At 42.8% G+C, this 18,199-nt stretch overlaps 1 protein-coding gene across 2 annotated transcripts in view; it reads left to right on the forward strand.

Moving 5' to 3' along the window:
* Positions 1 to 18,199, forward strand: part of RIN3 (Ras and Rab interactor 3) — a 71,966-nt gene that overhangs the window by 751 nt on the left and 53,016 nt on the right. The gene's annotated exons all lie outside the window — the stretch shown is intronic.

The raw sequence follows: 18,199 nt of genomic DNA on the forward strand, positions 1-18,199 counted from the left end.
GAAAAGACTCCAGGCTTTCCTTGTTCCTGGCCAATAGACACTGCACCTTGCAGATTTGAGCCCCAAGGAAACCTAGTGGGAGAGAAAATGGGTTTTGACTGGGAGGAAAGTCAGCTGCTGGGATTCCAGGATCAGACTGGAATCCTCCCAAGGCTCAGTTGTATCATAAAGCCCATGCTTAAGCTGAGCTTTTCTGCTTCCTGTTGGAAACAATCAGGGGAAAATTACATAGCTGCTGAAACCTTTGGTCACCCTCCCCTTGGAAAACCATATAATACCATATATTAAGAGTGTTTCTTATCTGTCTGACACACTTAGCCTGTTCACCATGAATAAAAGCTCCCAAATGTGTCTTTGATGGGTGCAGTAGAAGAAACTATAGATAAGGGATACTTGCATTTTCAGTCACTGAGTGTTCTGCAAGTCAGTGCCCTTTGACTTGGAGCACACTCAGTCAAAACCAGGATAAAACTGCTGCTGACAGACACAATAACTATAGTTTCAGCACAGCACTGTTCCCATATACGTGCATGGAGTGTGGCGATGGAGGGAGAACCCTGCATTACAGCTGTCACAGCTTTTGCCTTGTTCAGTTGCTTACATTAAGTGGAACAATGACACTTATGTTCCAAGGTACAATTTCTCGGTTCCACTTAATGTTAAACATTGAGGAACAAAGATCACACAGCCGTAAGGAAAAAATGAAAGAATCCAATCACTGTAGACTACCAAGAGGAATTTAGTACATGGTAAGCTGAAGAATTTGCATTTTGCAGATATTTTCTGCATTTGTGATGGTTAAGGTGCCAAGGACTGAGAAACTGATTTGTACTCCTTATCTCTTTCTCCGCTTGTCTGAAAGGAGCTGCCTGCTTACAAAGTTTGGCCTTCAGTTTAGAGTTGCAGAACAAAGTAAGCAAGCCATAGACCCTGGATTTAGACTATAAGACCCTGGATTTAGACTGTAAATCAGTTGGTTGCAGGAATATTGAAGCATGAATGGTCATGATGTATGCATTCTTCATAAGTATATAAGTATCTGAAAATTCAACAGAATGGCCTTTTATTTCATTAACTGGTTGTCTGTGTTTTCAATCTACCTCTCACTCATTAAAAAAAGCCCTTAAATCTTTAAAAAATCTGGTTTAACTCTCTGTTTATGTGCCATAATATTGCTGAAGATCCTCAGAATTACACTTCAGCATATATACCTTGTGGCCTCCAACACACTACAGAATTAGAAACATGTCTAAGTGATGTTTAGCTAATACCATGTTATGGTCACATTGAATTAGGCACCAATTTGCCAAAGTATGTGTAGATGAAATTGGTAGAGATGGTAACATGAGGCAAGCTGCCGATAGAGAATTTGGACCTGATTTTTAAAATTTTGTGAGCAAAAATTCCATGAGCAGTTGCTGAGATTGCACCTTCATTCACCGTAGTCTTCAGGTTATTAATTAAATGGGAAAGCTTACTCGCCTGCACAGAAACTATGACCATGTAATTTATCATAAAAGTACCCTAGCAACTTGGAAAGTATCCATGTGTCTGTTCCTAGTAATGACTGAAGGGTCTGTTCTTCATGTAGCAAATCAGTAAGGTTTTGCTGGCCTCTGAGATGGCAGAAAGACACCCGGGAGAAATCTGCCTCCAGAATTAGTAGCTCCTCAGAGAGGAGTGTGGAGAGAAGTGTAGCTAGGGGCTGGATACAAATAAATCTAATCAGATTCTTCCAAAATGGATTGGGAGAGAAACAAGGGAATTTATCCAGTAATTCTGATCTAGAGTCAGGCTAATTCATAGGAACGTTAATAAGTGGTGAGATCACAAAACATCTGGAGAAATGTGAGCTGTTTGAGCCTGGTGGCCACGGTTTCATGAAAAGGTATATGCCTTCATTCCAACATCTGGCAAATGTATGGAATAGGAGATGAGAAGAGCAGAAGGGAGCTGAGACAGAGACATAGCATGCAAATATTAACTAGTCTTTTGGGATAATGGCTGTTTTGCGTAGCTGGGATGGGTTACAGTGGTACTCATTTCTGGGGCACCAGGCTGCATAATGAAGTAATGATGGTACATCTTTTCAGTGACATGTCTTTGGGGCACAAAAACCACTATCACAGTTGACCGATTTCATGCAGTGAATGTAGACGTAAAGAGGTCAAAAACTGGAATAATCTGGAAACTGAACAACTCTTACAGGTTCACAGACTTTACATTCAAAGGACTGCTTTGCCTGTCTACTCTGATCTCCTGTGTAGAGCAGATCAGGGAACTGCTTTGGTAAGCACCCTATCGGACCCATGACTTCTGCTGGAATGGGAGCTTTTAGATACTTGTTGGTGACAAAAGTTTCTTAAATCACTCTTCTCTTTGGGCTACGCATATGTCCCTGCAGAGGGATAAATAAATTCAATACCAGGGTTTACAGATTTGAACCAAGAAAACAATTTTTTAAACGTCCTGAAGAGCCAACTATTGTAAAGGACTTGATCCGAGCTTATTTGAATGAGTGGAACAAGTCCTGTTGGCCTCAGGAGATCTTGGACCCAATGCAAAGTACTTCTCAAAGAAAACCTCAACCTAGAACATGTGAAATATGGTATTTAAGTGGGGAAGGGACACTTCAGGCAACTGAAAACAAATCAATGTCATCAAATCTCTGTTGTCTACCAAGATGCATTGCATCTTGATTGAGCTGTTACTGTAAAGACGCAAATAAGGAGGTGAGCTCCAAAGATACGTGAGTTTGGTGCATCCAGAGAAAAGACGTAAAATCTCCTGAACTTCATTGAACAGGGAAGTGTGTTTGCAACCACACTGACTGGTCATGGGGTCTTTCCAGTGCTTCTCTGTAAGTGAGTAGTCACCAAACTTCAATGCTTTGAGCACGTTGTGTAGCAGTACTGGTGGCAGTGCAGAAGGCGACAGTCCCTTTGCCTGCTAGGGGGTAGACCACACTGGGAATAGTGGCCTTGAATAGAGAACTCCTCATCATTGTGGAGTCTCATGCCAGTGTTCACAGGAATGTGGACACAAACGTAAGCAATATTCTGTTCATCTCCTTTCCACTACAGTTTCAGCTAAATATAGTTTTTCACTTCCTGTCGTAAGTGGCTACGTGCTCTTTTGTGTTGTTGACTTTCCAACCTAGAGGCAGCATCAGCTGAAACTTGCACACACATGTGCATGCATCTCCCTTGCTCTGTGTGTGCATGTTTACATGTAAAACAGCGTGTCCTGGAGGGTAGCTACAATGGTTGCTTGGCACAAATTTGGGCTGCCAGCATCCCTTACCAAACTATGCTTACATAGTCCAGATATCTCAGAGATTATCTATTTTATTGGATTTTTCCCAATGGTAGTAGCACGATGTTTTAACTCATCCATCAGTAAATATAGGCAGTTTGCCTGAGATAACAAGACAGGCTTGTGAGACTCAGGATGTCTAAAACTACCTGAAAACACAAAAGTCAATACGTAAATCCAATCTATTAGAAAAAGAAGCTGCAGCAAATTTAACTTCCTGGAGTTTTAAATGCTTGCCTGCTTTGATTGCTAAAGAACACAAAAACTCAAGTGTCTTAGTGAAACTAGAACAAAATACTGTCCATTGCAGACGTTTAGCCTGCATTTATCATTTTAGAAGGAGGGTGTTTGCATTTGGGAATAGAAAGAAATAGTTCTTTGGAAGGATAATTAGAAAGAAAAGGCAGAATGACTGGCCAAATTCTAGTGCAGATAGATCTGTGAGTAGAGGGTAGGTGTGGTCATCAAAACACCTGTGCTGTTCCAGAAGACTACTGTGCTTTCCCAGCTGTATCACAGAGGTATTCCCCTGTGTAGGGGAGGGTGTGTGTATGCTTGTGGTTGTTTAGGTTGCCCTTTGTGAGGAATTAGAAGTGTATGACAATGAATATAGATATTTAATGAGATTTATAATTATAAAAAACCAAGAGGGAGCATGTTTAGCATATGTTCTCTGAAAGACCAAGGAGAGATTATAATCCCTGCTGCCATATTATCATCTGTACAGAGTGGACCTAAAGACAAAGGGGGTAGGATGTACTGGGATGGACCTGGTCATGGCAGCCTTGGTGTTCAGAGCAGCAACAAGATCATAGATATCTGTGCTGATCAGGGGCCTTACGTGGAGGGGACTGCTAAGGAATTAAACCACGCACAAGTACAAACCTGAGATGTTTGGTAGTTTAAAAAAAAAATAAAATACTATTCTGTAGGTTTGAAGTATTCATGCTACCAAAGAAGACTTCAGATTTATCCTTCTGAATAGTTGTGAGAAAACAAGAATGGAAGCAGACTGTGTTTCACTGTAGAAGAATAGCTTTAATAAGGCCATCAGGAACCAGAGCAAGGAGTTAATGCAAAATTATGCTGAAAAGGCAATTAAGTACCAATTCTTGGATCTCAGAAAAGGCAATGGTCTAAGCAGTGGTCTGCATTTCAGGCTGTGTCCTAGATTACGTCCTAATCCTGAAGTTGAAATTATTTTTTTTCTGTGGTCTTGGGTAGATATTACACTATAGGTAACCAAAGAGGAATCTCCAGAGTCAATTCTCATCCAGAACCAGGGAGGAGTCAAACTAAATTACTTGGTTGTCTTTCTTTAATTCAACTTTTGTCTGGCCACCTCCACACATGCATCCTCCAAGGAGCTCCTGTGACTCTTACAGCTGACTCTGGTGCCTACAGAGCCACTTTTCTTGTAACCAAGTACAAAATCTACATGTCTCCTCCTCCAATTTCTTCACCCATGAAACTGACTGGCTGCCAGTTCACACTGGAGCTGGCTCCCAAGGCAATGGGATTGTGGGCGAATTTATCCTCGAGGATGCAGCAGACACATCCATTTGCCAGAGCTGCACGCTGGGGATTGCTCAACCAGTTTGAGGTAAGGGCCCTCTCCAGCAATGAGTATGCCTGTAGCCTTAGGGAGGAATGGGGGTGCTATTGCAATACAGATAAATAAAAAAATAAATAGACCTCTAAGTAATGGTGTTTATTTTCAAAAATCATCCAAAAAGTCAAGATGTTGTGCTTACTGATCTTACCCTCCCTGTACTACAGTTGTCACAGATATGAATAATAACTGAGTAGCAACTCCACCATCACCAGAGCAACATAAGAAGTGATTAACTGAAATTTAATAGTTTTTAAGGTGGCAAAGACGAGATGATACTGATGTTTGGAGGAGAAGGGCTTGAAAACCACTGTTCTGTTCAGAAGAGGTCCTTACATCAGTTTCTCGGGGTTGCAAGACCTATTGCAGAAATTCTGCTGGTCCATTAATTATGTCTCCTTTAGGAGAAATAATTTGCTCTTCTGGGAGGTTTAATTCCATGATGGAGAGATCAAAATTCTGCCAGTCTTTTGTTTCCCCAGTGACATTTCTGCAAACTTTCGGGGGGGTTGTATGTAAGTAAGTGGACATTTTTACCACTGTAAGTATTTGTTGATCATTATATCTGAACTGGAGGGGTCTGGAATGTTTGTTAGGTATTTTATAAGGCTAAAAACCTTCAAACATTAATATTCTACTGCTATTCCAGCCTACACACCTGTATAAGAAAATGTCTCATGGACACACTGGGAGGGCACACTAAGAAATGGGCACAGGTGGTACATATGGGATTTAATGGAAGTGCTTTCTTCTCCGGGATTTGCTGACTGAGAGGAGGCAGTGCTCTTACACTCCTGGTGGTTGTGGTCTGGGTTACTGACTATGTTATCAGTACTGCCGGACTGCTAGGTCAGTTCACTAGAATTACTAGCCATGGGCCACAGGGACGTAGCTTGGCACTTGTGGTGTGAAATCAATAGAGGCTGCCCATGAATCTGAAAAGCAAAATACTTGAGAAGATGTATATCACCGAGTCCTGTCCTGCACACATACCACTTGAATGAGGGTCCACAGCCCTTCTAAGGGAGCCGGCCAGCAGTGCAGTACTCTGAAATTCATGGTTAGAGGGGTAGGACGCATCTATATTGCAAAGTGGAAGATGGAAGGGTGCTGGGCACGGCCAGGCTCTGGCATTGATCTAGCTGCACAAACAGGAACAGCAGAGAGAAGACAGCTGGATAGGCAGGCAGGGATCCATAGAACTATCTGAGAAAAAGGGTGCTTAGCATTTGCAGGGGTTGAAACCTGGCTGTCACACCATTGCTGTACTTTGCTGCCAGAGAGAGCTGCCTGTATTATTCAAGATAGAGAAGTGTTGTCCTTGTGTGATGGTTGTACCCCTTCTGCTGAGGGGCAGCATGGGGCTGTTATACAAGGCTGCTTGTGTGTATCCTATATTTTCTGAAAAGGCCCTTGGCACCCCACTCTCCCTCCAGCACTCTGTTTTACATCCATGATCTGCTCTTATAATGTATGAACACTTGTGCCACCCCCATCCTCCCCCCTGATAGAGGGAATCCCTAAAACACAACTATGCACACAGCTGAGTTGGTACCACATGCTGCTGTGGGCACAGAGTAACTCTCTGGGCTGGAGAAAGCTGAGTTCAGAATCCATCCCAAGCTGTCAGGTGTCTGCTTCTCAGAGAGGCAAAGCAAGCATTCAGCTGGCGTTTTTTTAACTGTGAAGTTGCGGGGTGGAGGAAGATGTTTGAAAGTACCTGATAAAACAGTGCTGCAAAGCAGCTGTGGTCAAGCAAGCAGCACTGTGCAAACACAATAAAGCTATAAGCACCCATATATATGGTAAATGTTGTAGCCTCAAGCCTTTCCTTTGTCCATTTTATAGCTCTCTGAGCTATCTATAAAGTAATTGTGCCCACCTCCATAAATTAGAAACCTACTGGAGTGGGAATGTTTAAGGCAATGCTTCCCTCAAGATTTCAGTTGCAAGAAGTTTGGAGTGCTTTGCTCCTTTTTGACTGCCCCCAAAATAGTATAAATCTTTTTGCAAGTGAAGATGATTACTTGAGCAGCAAAGGATTAGCAGATGTGAGCACTGCATAGCTGGTTATGGTAGTCACATTTTCCTAAATAGATATCTATTAGATACACATGAGCCAGAGAGTGCTATGGAATGCAGCTCTCTTCAAATACATGAATAAATACATGCATATCTCAGTGTGCCTTTCCCAGACTTTCCATCGCCTTTCTGCTAAACAGAGAATATATTTATGGCTGAGTAAAGGATTTCTGCTTTCCTTATTACTGACACATTTAAAAGGGACAAGGCATGTTTTCACTAATCATAATAACGTTGTATGATTACTATAAACGCCTTGTGTCTATTAGAGGATCTCTGGCTACTTCATAAATATTAAGCCTCCAAAGAACTGGCTGAAGGCAGGTATCTACTGCTGTTACTGCAGGATGGGAAATGGAGATGAGCTCACGGAGCTGTTTTGATTATAGTCGCTTACTTTCTAGCCCAGTCCCTTGGATCCTTGTTGGGCAATAAACCTTAGCCTTGCCCCAGACCATCCTTTGGGTTTAGAGTGATGCCAGGAACAGAATCCAGCTCTCAGAAAGTCTTTACTTTTTGATGGGTTAGTTCCCTGCTGGACTACCGGCTTCCTCCCTGTTTACACAACCTCTACAGCTGAAGCAAGAGAAGCAGCAAAAGTGAAGTTTTGGGAGTGTGTGCAAGAGGGGTCAGAGGACTACCTTTCAGCAGTATCCCGCTGTTGCCCTGGGTTAGGAAGAGCATGAAACCACACTCTGAGAGTTGTTCTCTGAGGCAGGGCTGTGATTCTGGCTCAGACAATGGTCCTGCAAGGGCTAGAGCTGCTGGAATTTCCTGTAAGTGACTAGTTGGGGTTTGTGGATCAACACTTTTCCTGGTAGAGTGGAAAGACCTGTCTTACTGCTGGAAATTATGTCCTAACCACATTAATTAGTACTTCATATTTGCTTTTGCAAGGCTAATGAATTGTTGGGGAATTTCATGTGCTTTGTTGAAACTCAACTGAATACATGCAAGCTTTTAGATGCTGAAAATACCGTACCAAATATAGGGAATACACACAGCTCAGGTACACCCCTCCTGTGGCTCTCTGAAGAGAGACAGTCTTGTGAATCCTCTCTCTTGCAAAAGCAGCTGCTGGGCTGAACTGGAAGCAGCCGCAGCCCCTTGTGAACTGGATTAAATTTTGTGCTGCTTGGAAAAATTCACCAAGGAAACAGATACAGACCAAACAGCAGATTCTGAAGACTGACAGCTCTGCTGGCTACCTGTGACACTGTTCTGCAAATTGTTAGCAGGCTTCTAGGCAAAAGAAGGTTGTCCCACATGCTTGGCTAAATGACAGCCTGGGACTTGTCCCAACCTTTCAACTTGCCTGCCAAGAATTTTTCTCTCTCTTCTCTCTCTCATTCCTCTTCCCCTCCCTGAGTTGTCTCCAAGGAATTTGTCACTCCTGATACCCTACGCAAAAACAGAAACCAAGAAAAGCTCAGAGCTTCTCCTGCTGAATCATCAGACAAGAAAGAGCTTGGGTGTGGATGCTTTTTCTTTCTTTCCAGAGGACAAACATGTAATATAGGATGTTTTGGCGTAATTCTGTACTTCTGAACTCCCATTCTTTTCCTTTCTAAGGATTAAGAGTTAGTTAATTTTATACTAGACCTCACTGGTAAGCTTCCCAGTCAAAATGGAAAGTGACTGTGTTGCCCTGCCAGCAGGGATGGGCTCTCTGGGAGGGGAAACTATGGTAGAGATTGCTTGAAGGGCACTGTGAAGAGGAGCCCATGCTAGGGGTTAGTCCCTTGGCCTGGCATTCTAATATCTCCCTTTGCTATTAGACTTAGCTATCAATGTCTAGCCTGGAATTACCCTGCTTAACTTTAGGTGTTTAATTGTCGTGTGCCTTTTAGGAACCCGTGCACCCATGAGGATCTCTGGTTTCACTGGAGAAGCATGATCTCTAGGGAGTAATTCAGGGTGACTTGTGCCAGTGAATTCAAAGCTGAATTCAAGTCAAATATTTGTTCATGTCTCACCAAGCCAAGCAGGGAGCCAGGCCAGAGAGCTTTGTCCAGCGCAAACCTTCTTCCACCCTCCTGCCCCTGAGTCAGATTGCCCAAAAGTGAGACAATCGATGGCAGCCTGGGCATCTTATATTTTGGGGAGGACGAGACCAAGGCAGCCGTGTTATGAATTTTCTTAAACTGCTTTGAACCTACAGACTTTGGCTCATGATTTATTTACATGGTAGCTCTGGTGACCAAGGGACCATAAATGCTGTTAAATGAGCAAACTGGAGTTCCCAGCAATGGTTTAGGTGGTTTTGCCAGAGCTGACAGACTTGCCCTGCTGCTTGGCAGGTTTTGTAGTCATATGCACTGAGCTCCCAGCCGCTACAGACACGTTTCAGAAGTTACTGACACTGCTCCACTAACCAGTCCATTGTCTCGAGGCTGTCCCAACAGCACAGGATAATGAGGGCCATGCCTACAGACAGGGCAGGTCACTCAGCAAACCTGAGCACCGCTTTCATCCTTGTGGCAGTAAACCATGCCCTTTCGCCACCTTCCATTATCCCTGAAATATACCAACAAGCCTTTTTCTTCCTCTTCTTCTCGCAGGAAGGCAGATCTTTAACGTTATCTCAGTGTGAAGGCAGGTAGATTGTAAAGCAAGAAATAAACACATTTCTCCAATGCCTAATCAGAATTGAATATGTAGAGTATGAAATAGCTGGACTAAGGGTTAAGGGTGACAGACAAAGTGTAGGTTCACAGGTGCAGGTTCATTTTTTCTTGCTAACAGCACCATGTATTGAAATGCATTCTCACTGACTTTGGAAGGAAATCTTACCCAAAATATGAATACCTGTGTGTAAGTCTACACATTAGAGACTGAATGACTGGTTTGAAGGCCCCTTGAAAAGCACTTTAACAAGAGGGAGGACCTCTGAAGGCCTGTGCTCTGTTCCTCAAAATACTGCAGGATGAATGCGCAACGGATTTATTCCCTTGGCGGAATGGCCATTTCTAGTCACAAATCATGACTGAGATGAGACTTTACAGGTATTTCTTAGAAAAGGGGAAGACTGATCACCTTTGTGCAAGTCTATGTGGTTAGCATCTCATATCTTGTGTGTCTCATACATCTGCACTAAATTCACTTACAGGGTTGGGAAAGCCATCGCTTTTTATAACCAGTTGGATGTTTCTCGTAATATTTTGCCCATTTGTTTTATGTAATATTCTGCAGCTTCACATATTTTTTTACTTATAGGGTTTGAAACAGAATGGCTTTATGTAAGCAAAACTACGTTTTATCCTTAATGAAGTTTTAATTATGGAATTTCCCCGTTGTCTTTATTTTCCGTTTCCCTTTCCCCTCTTTGTTAAGTGAGTACAATATAGAAAAGCATTCCCCGGGTTTTCATTCCTGTCTTCCTTCCTGGCCAGATGACCTGGGAAAGGCAAAACCTCGGGCAACAGCCCTGGCCTTGCTGTTCAGACAGGGGAGCTTGAGATGTCCAACATTTTAGGTGTTCTTCAAAGTCTCTGAACAAGCCCATCCATCTTCTGTCCAGGTGGTGGCTCTGCTGGGCCCTTCTAGTACCTGACACCAGCGGGTGAGGAAGGTCTGTGGCTTTCTTGTGTTCTTACAGCTTAGGAAATCGTTTCTTTCTTTCTTTCCAAACATATGTGTTTAGTTTCTGCACCTCGCAAGCCTTTCCAGCAAAGTTTAAGTAGAATTGTCCAGCAAACACTTCCACAGCTTTTTGGTTAGAGAAACCGTGCTTTCTTTGGCTCCTCTGACCGTGCCAGAAATGACTTCTGGCTGACCTGTATTTCAGAAGTTCTCTTCTTGCAGACAAAGGGCCTTGTAGAAGTGTAAACCATCCTTCATAGCTTGCACACAAAGAAAAATCTTTAGTGTTGCTGATATGATGAAATTCGTAAAATAATTGGGTTTGAAATAGGCAAAGGGTAAATGACCTGAAAAGCTCTGATTATGAATAAAGGGGAGGAGGGCTTATCTTTAACGCAGCAACTGTCTGGTTTTAGTGAGGGAGTAGGCTAATAAAACTTGCAAAGTGGTTTGGACTTGCAAAAATGTGTTTTGACTGAGTAAAAACCAGAAAGATATTTTGAGACAAATTGTTGAGTGCAAAATATGTATGTGCAAGGTTACATAAAGACAGCAGTACAATTTGTGAGGTGAATTCAAGCCAAGCTGTGTTACACTAATAGGATGTGGTAGCCCCAGTCCACTCCGGCACCACAGGCAGCGTATACCATGTGCATTAATGAATGCGTGCAACAGCTAAACTGAAGGAAAAAAAAAAAGGGCTTTGAAAGAAAGCCTCTTCCTTCAGGGTATTTTTTAATTTTTTAAGGGGTTTTTTTGTTTGTTTTTACTTTATTTCTGCCCATGACATGGCTGTGGGTGTGAGAACGCTTGTTTGTTAGCAGAACTGACCTGGGTACAGGCAGTAATGTGAATTATCTAGTGTTTTATTTGGGTTTTTAATGCATATGCAAGTCTTTATGATACACATACCTTTTAAATACTTAAATGGAGGGATAGACCTAATGAACCTAGGAAACGTAGTGAAGCTAGGGACTTCATAAACATTTAGTTGCACATCCCTGCTCCTTGAGAGCACTCCTGCATTGAAAGATTGTTGACAGGGTCAAACAGGAGGCTTTGACAGAGGTATTACCACTGCTTTGCTGTAGGCACTTAGAAGCTTGACTGCTTTAGGCAGAAGAGCAGCTCTGCTACCGGAGCTGGGATCTGCCCCCTAACACCTGAGATGGGTGCCCCTGCGATGGGAACTCTCTCTGACTATGGGAGAAACACAAGCAGGTAACACGCCTGCTGCAGGAGAGTGATTCACGGGAAGAACTGCGAGCACCCCTCCTTCTCCACTCCTGACCAACCTGGCCCTGCTGCTCATGCTGTTAGAGAAAAATCATTAGTCTTAATCACCAGGTTTGCGGGCTAATGAATGCCAGTGTATACATGTCCCTCCCAACATCACTAGCAAGTCTTCTCCAGAGCTGACCTGACTGCTGACCTTTGAACAGGGGCAAGATTCTGCTCAGTTCAAAATCCAGATAAGCTGAGGTCATGTCCTTTGACTGCGTGATGGCAGTAATGAGGAAAAGTACAGTTGTTTACACCAGAGCTTAGCACAAGCTTAGTTATTCCGCTAGTGAGCTCCGTGTATCTGCACAGAATCTGCTCCTGCGGCTCAGCTGACATCCTCAAAGCTCAGCCCCGTCCGTCCTTGCTGGGCTCTGCAGGCAGCAGGACATGTCCACCTGGTTACTTTGGGGTGGTGCTAGTCTATCAAACTTTCACAGGTGAGCCCTATACTGTATAATAAAGCAATCTGGTATCATATGTGAGCAGAAAACTGTCTGTGGCTACCTATTACTTAACAGATCAATCAGGAATTAGCATTCTTGCACCTGCACAAGTGGCCATTACACCCTTCAATTGCAGGGTGCAAAACTTCACTGCTGAAATTGAGGGTACCTGTAACAGAAAGTGGAATAGATGGGGAACAGAGAAGTTTGCTGAGATATGGGGTGTCAGGTTATTTAGCAGAGTCTTGGTTTGCCTTTCCTCTTGGCAGCTGGAACAGCTGCTGCCTTGATCATTAAGCCCGGTGCTTTCCAGGGTGAGTGGAAAGGCCTGGACAAGCACAGCATCAACTATGAGTCAAAGACCAAACACACGAAGGGTGAACATAAAAGCTAGCGTAGAAACAAGGAGAGCTGTGAGCAAAAGGAAGTGCTCTGCCAACCACAGGTTGTCCGCAGACCACAGTTTGAGAAGCACAACTTCCTGAGCTATGTTTGTCACCAAGGTGGACTAGTCGCACGAGTGTCCTGCAAGGAAGGACTACTGAACAGGCAAGCGTGCCTTATGAGACATGCTGAGCCTGTCACATCACTTCCATTATACAATTTTCCTGTACATTTAAGAACCTTACAATGCAGGAAGCTCCCATGGCTTGCTTACCTACTTCTATCTTTTCCCTTTCCACCTGTCAGACAACAAGAAACTTGTATTTTACTTCTGACTAAAGGGTGGCAGTCAGCTGGGTGTGATCTCTGAAGACCTCAAGTACTTTTCTCTCTTTCTGCTTTTTGGGTTTTTCATTGTTTGGGTTTTTTTTTTTTCCTATTTGTTGGTTTGATCATTGTCAGTTTTCTTGGCTTTATTAGGAAAAAGCATTTATTAAAGGCAGAATTTGCTTTGAGACAGTGTTAACATTTGGTGCACAAAGTTAGCTGTTAAGTTTTTTTCCATTTGTCACTTTGCTGCCTTCTCATCTTCCTAATAGTCTCTTTTATGAAGAAGTGTCTGAAGAAGTGTCTCAAGAAGTTTAGAGACAAAGGAGCTCTCCTTGTAGCTTGGTCAGGTGTAGTGTCTCAGTTCCACCACCTGTGGGAAGAAAGAAATGAGAATCCAGCGAGGTGGTGACCCAAGCCAGGACCAGAAGGTAAATGAAACCTTCTCCTGCATCTTAGTTTGATCTGAACTGGCCAAGTCAGCAAAGGTGGGCTGACCTATGAGAATAACGAGAAGACAACGAAAAATTACAGCATCTAAGATGGAAGTAAAATGAAGCTTTATGTTCTCTAGCTGGGGCACTGCAAATTTCCCCCTTAGTGAACTGAAAGTAATAGCACATGAATTCACCTGTGCCTGAACAAAGATTTTTAATGAGTCTGTCTAATCAGGAGAGGTATCAAACCAAGGAAAGTATAGGTAGCTATGTAGGTAACAAGGGTTTAACTGATGAAACCTTGTTACGCTTTGCTGCTGCTACTCATGCAGCTCTGATTATTCCTTCTCCAGTGTGCTGGGTTCAGAACTCATGCTCTTTTCAGCACAAAGGTGACTGTAAAAAAAAAAAAAATACACAAATCTCCCTCTATCACCAGTGCATAGAGCCCTGCAACCAAGTCAACTGGGTTAGTTGTAACACGAGACGTAAAACAGGACTGAGTTTTCTGTCAGTCTTTCAATCTCAGCACCACCATTTGACCCATCCCTGTGAAGCCCCATGCTCCCAACTCTTAACCACAGAAATTACCAACGTTGTCTACTTACTTCTGTGTCAGCTTCAGGAGCTTCTATCTTTTCCTCCTGCTTCACTTGCTCCTTTTAAACTGTGTTTTGGTGCTTGAAGGGTTTCCACATGTGAGCCTCAGACACAAGCTAGCTTGTCCTGAATGGTATCCCTTCAGGTACCATGTGGCTTTGGTGCAAAAAGTTTCTCTTCACCTGGTGTACTGCATGTATGGCCCCTTGTCTGTTTTTCTCCCTCAGAAGCAAGCCAGCTGGCACACATTTTAAGACCTGTGGTGCCTGCTCTGCTAGAAATATAAATATAAATATAAATATAAATATAAATATAAATATAAATATAAATATAAAATTATACCAGACTATCTCTTTTCTTGAGGACAGCACTGCAGACTCTTCATTCTGCTCACTCTCGATGTCTTCTGATATTCACAGGGAGAAATAAAAGCAATAAAACATAATAATAAAAACCTAGCTCCTAATTCTAATACCCAGTCCATTTAAACAATACAAAGGCCCTTAGTCTTTACTTATCACTGTACTACAGATTTAATAACACCTGATGCATCTTTTCAGGTCTAATCTGGTGACAGGCAAAAGCTGCAAATGTGTGGGAGTGAAGAATTCATCTGATAGTCGCTGCTGCTGCTGTTGCACACAATTTCTGTATCTCAGCTGCCTCGAGGAAGTTCAGAGTGACCAGGCCTGTACAGTAGAGCCAGGAAGCCCTTAGTGTCAGCAAGTTTGTGCCGATATTTCTAAGAGCCACTGCAAAGGTATGCCCAGGCCTGCACCTGCATGAAATTAAGTGGATTATATCCCTTTGCAGTTCTAATGATTTTTGGGAATATTCAGTTGTGAAGTTTGGCTCTTCTTTTCTGAAGCAATGAATCATGGTGATGTCATTACTTCAGTGTACAGTCACTGTGCAATAATTCAGATCACCATTGTCATTATTATTACTTCCAACCAGCAACCTGATACCTTCTGCCAAACTGGGGCAGGTGTGTGAATGTAATCACCATGCAATTAATTAACCTATGTTGCCAGTAAGAATGCAACACACCGCTCCCTGCATCCCAAATAAGTTCAATTTAGCAGGGAGGCTGCAGGTTTTAGAAGCCATTTGCAGTATGACCTCTATAAAAAATGAAAAGAAGGCAGCTCCAGAGCAGGTTTTTCAGCTTTGCATCACACTTAGCAAAAATCAGCACCTGCCTGTCTCACTCAAGAGGTTTTGCAGGGCTGTTGGAGAAGGAGGAGAACGTTGCATGTGATTTCTGAAAACTGTGAGCTTAGAAATCATCTGATGTCTGAATTCTGAGTGAGCGAAATAGCAAAGGCCAGCTGCTCACCACGGTGGCCCTGCAAATCCCTTCAACTGGCAGCACAGCAAGAACCCAGGAGCTGCCTGGGCTCCCTCCTCTCTATGCAACTACAGAGCTACCACAGAGACAGATTAAACTGCTGGATTAAGCGCTGCCACAGCCCAGCATCTGGATCTCTGTGACAGCTGTGCCCAGGAAAGAAGTCAAGCATCAGTGCCATAACTGCGTCAACTGGTGTGTGTCATGGGTCACAGCATTACAGCTGGAAAAGGTCTGTTAGGTCGTTCACTCCCATTTCTTAGCTAGCACAGAATTCAACTCAATAAACTATTTGCTACTGCTCTAAACATGGCATTTTAAGAGATTTGCACAATGCAATCCTTCTCTTGAGAACTTATCCATCATCTGTTATAACTTTCTGCCAGGAATTGTCTAGCCAGACATTCCCTTTTTTTAATAAGATCCCATTAATGACTCTTCATGCTTTTCCTTTATCAAAGCCTCCCCTTTCACTGAGCTGTCCTTTCCTCCTTCTGTACAGGTACAAGAGCCTGTTAGTTTGTTCTGAGCTGGGCTGGCTTTTAAGGGGAGGAGACCCCACACCAGGGCTTTCGTCCCTGAGGGCCTCTGAAAGGCTGTGTTCCTGCTCTGCCAAAAAGCCTCATCCACTGCCCTTAATTATCTGCACTGAATGACCCCCATACACACTACAATCATTAGGTGTTTCCATTAAGGCAAATATTTTCAGACTCCTTTTTTTTTTATCTTATATGTACAAGTTTGGAAAGATTTTCAGCCTGGAGAAAAGAAAGATCAGAGGAGACCTTACAGCGACCTTGCAGTACCTGAAGGGCCTACAAGAAAGCTGGGAGGGACTGTTCACAAAGGCTTGTGGTGATAGGACAAGGGGCGATGGGTATAAACTGGAGAGGGGCAGATTTAGACTAGACATTAGGAAGAATTTCTTCACTGTGAGAGTGGTGAGACACTGGCACAGGTTGCCCAGGGAAGCTGTGGCTGCCCCATCCCTGGAGGTGTTCAAGGCCAGGTTGCATGGGGCCTTGGGCAGCCTGGTCTATGGGAGGGATCCATGTCCACGTCTGGTGCTCACCAAGACCAAGGTGCTTTGCATTACTTCCTTGCCTTTGTTGATATCACTGATTTCCCCCCAGATAAAGGGATTCCTGAGCATCAGTGGTTTGCTGGCGCTTTTCTTTTCTCCTTACATAATTAACGGGTAACGAAGTTCAGCATCACTGGAGCTATTGCACCTTCTGGTGCCATAGCAGGACTGGCCTCCTTTTGGTCTAGGTTTCACACATCATTGGCAAGATCAGATTCCTGCTTGTGTGACTAATTTGGGGAGCAGCTTCGCTAATGGTATTATTTCGTTATAACTCACCTTTCTTTTCCTTTAGCTCATTACTTCTTTCTCTTTACCAGGTATGAATGTTGCCATCCAACACATATTTTCATTCCAGATGGTTACTGGGCATTTCTTTTGGTTTCTGCTGTAAAGAAAGAAACAAAGGGATGAATCAGGTTAATGTCCAAAAGCTGTCCTCCACTGTTTTACTCTATACATTCTGATGATGCTGATTGAAGTCATACGCAGTCACATCTGAAAGAAATTTCCGCACCTGTCACCTGTATGACAAGCTGGGCTTTTATCACAATTGAAGAGAATGTTTCATTTATTTCTACTTGCCTTTTTTTTTTTTTTTTTTTTTTTTTGAGCACACTTCTCTCCTTCTTACTATCTTGGCTATGATCTCAAAAAAAGATTGATTAAAATCAAGATTCTGTGGACTAATACCCTGAATCAGCAACTGAGATTGCAGAGGAGCATGTATTTTTCAAGGAAACTGTCTCTGTAGGTTTGCAAAAGAAAAAAAAAACCTGAAAAATCTCACTGTTGGTTTTGGCATTTGAAAGGCTATTTTTATATAAACTAACTTTTGGGAGAAATGTGCTGTGCTAGGTAAGGCCCTTAAAAGGACTCTCTTTTAGTACTTTTGAGTTTGACCTTATGTGAAATGTACTATTTTAAGATCTGTATCTTTAAAAATAAAAGAAAAAAAGACTTAAATAAGACCAAATAAAAAATGAGAGTCCTCCTCTTTTCAGATTTCACACCTAAGCTGCAAAACTGATGCAGAAAAATATAATTTGTGTATGTTCTCCTACATTATACTTCCTGTTAAAATCAAATGGATGACAAGCCCATATCTATGAGTCTACAGCCTTATCCATCAGAGCTCTTATGACCAAAACTTTTTAGTACTTTCCATGGACTGCAGTGATAAGCACTTCATTGAATCAGCACCATAGCTAGAAACCAGAATTTAATACCAGTGCGCCGTTATACTGCAGAGACTAAAAATAAATTGAATTTTTTCTTTGTGTCTCTGATTAGAACAGAAGCCTAAAGAAAAATGTGTCCTAAATCTTTAATAGTCTCAACAGCATCGTTTCAGTGTTCTTGCTTCTTGTACATCTGAGAATAAGCTCTGAGACATAAGGTGTGATTGGGCATTGCTAATGTGTGGTGCTGCAGGGTAACTCCTCTCTTGTCACTCAGCAACTCCCAGGTATGTTTTTGGAGCTTACAATTATGTCTTTAGGACTAGCTGAGAAAACAAATGTGGCAGGACCAAAAGAAGGTAATCAATTCTTCATTTCCTCCCTCCTGAAGGTCATTCCTCTAGTGTTTCTTCACATTTCCAGTGCTCCCTCCCATTCCTCTCCATCAGCACAGGGAAAGGGTTCACCCTGTCTTGACCTGCAGGACTTTCTGTGCCATGCTGAGCAACCTAGGGCT

This window comes from Cuculus canorus, chromosome 5, assembly GCF_017976375.1.
Source record: "Cuculus canorus isolate bCucCan1 chromosome 5, bCucCan1.pri, whole genome shotgun sequence".
NCBI classification, from domain to species: domain Eukaryota; kingdom Metazoa; phylum Chordata; class Aves; order Cuculiformes; family Cuculidae; genus Cuculus; species Cuculus canorus.